Raw genomic sequence first — 1,887 nt, forward strand, 5'->3', positions numbered from 1 at the left:
GGTGGTTTCACTGAATCTGGTTTACTGATTAACTGCACTGGAAACCGGCTTCAATAACTAGCTGCTTATAACCCTTTGATTCCCAGAGGAATTTTGAAAAACTTGGACGATGCTTGTTCCCTATGTTATAATTTAATGTGTTTTTTACATGGATTTCAGAGAGGAAGGGAGAGGGAGAGAGAGAGAGAAACATCGATGATGAGAGAGAAATCACTGAGGAGCTGCCTCCTGCACGCCCCTCAGGGGAGGTTGAGCCTGCAGTCTGGGCATGTGCCCTGACGGGGAATCCAACCGTGACCTCCTGGTTCATAGGTTGCCGCTCAGCTGCCACCTGTGTTATAATTTAAAGCAGAGTCATAAAGTAGAGCTGTCTGTCCCTTTCCGTCCATCGCACACACTGCCGCCAGGCCATCTTTCTGAAGCACAGCTCTGCCTTGTCCCTTTTCTCCCCCAAAATCTTTTAACAGACACCACTGAAAAAATGAACAGATAAGCCACAGGGTGGAAGTAAACAGTCTTAAGTCATATATCCGGTAATATATTCAGAATACGTGAAGAGCTCTTACAACACAATATTAAAACAAACAACCCAAGTTAAAAACGACTAGAAGATTTGAAGAGACATTTTATTAAAGTAGAGATATGAATGGCTAATAAGTACACGTGAAGATGTTTAACATCACTGGTCATTAAGAAAATGCAAGTTAAAACCACTTCGTGTCCACTAGAACGGCTAAACCAAAAAAAGGCACAATAGCAAGTGTTGGTGAGAACAGGAAGACACTAGAATCCACAGACAGTCGTGAGTACACAAAACAGAGTTCATTCTTGTATTTTTATTTGTTAATTATCTTATTATTTGAATGTATTACGACTGCAAACCTACATTTGACTACCCTGTATATTGCCAATGGGAATGTAAATGGTGCTGCTACTTTGGAAAACAGTTTTGCAGTTTCTTTAAAGATTGAATATGTATTTACTATATAACTCAGCAATTTCACTTCTAGGTACCTACCTAAAAGAAATGAAACATATGTCTACACAAAAACTCGCTCATGCATGTTCATAGCAGTATTATTCACACTAGAAGAAAGTGGAAACAATCCAAATAATCATTGATTGGTGAATGGGTAAACACAGTATGGCCTATCCATACAATGGAATATCACGGACATGAAAAGGAGTGAAGTACTGATATATTGTGTTATATGAATGAATCTTAAAAATATTATGCTCAGTGAAAGAAGCCACACATAAAAGACCACATATTATATGACCCAATTTATATGGAATGCTTAGAATATAGAGACAGAAAGTAAATTAGAGGTTGCCTGGGGCTGGGAGTAGAAATGTAGAGCAACTATAAATGAGCACAACGTTTCTTCTCAAGATGGGAAATGTGTTTTTAAATTAGATTGCGATGATTGTACAACTCTGTCAATATATAAAGATTCATTGAATTGTATATTTATTTTTTTAAATATATTTTATTGATTTTTTTACAGAGAGGAAGGGAGAGAGATAGAGAGTTAGAAACATCGATGAGAGAGAAACATCGACCAGCTGCCTCCTGCACATCTCCCACTGGGGATGTGCCCGCAACCCAGGTACATGCCCTTGACCGGAATCGAACCTGGGACCTTTCAGTCCGCAGGCCGATGCTCTATCCACTGAGCCAAACCGGTTTCGGCTGAATTGTATATTTAGAGCAGGTGAGCTTTATGGTATACAAATTATATCTAAAAAAAAAAAAGCTTTAAATGATTAAGTACAGCCCCCTAAAAGTTAACTATAAATTTACTGTGCAACCCAACAATTTCACTCCTGAGTACCTTATCCAAGAGAACAAAGATAGTTCATTATTGGTTACAGCTTTTCAACATG

The sequence above is a fragment of the Myotis lucifugus genome, unplaced genomic scaffold (assembly GCF_000147115.1).
Source record: "Myotis lucifugus unplaced genomic scaffold, Myoluc2.0 scaffold_381, whole genome shotgun sequence".
Taxonomy (NCBI): Eukaryota; Metazoa; Chordata; class Mammalia; order Chiroptera; family Vespertilionidae; genus Myotis; species Myotis lucifugus.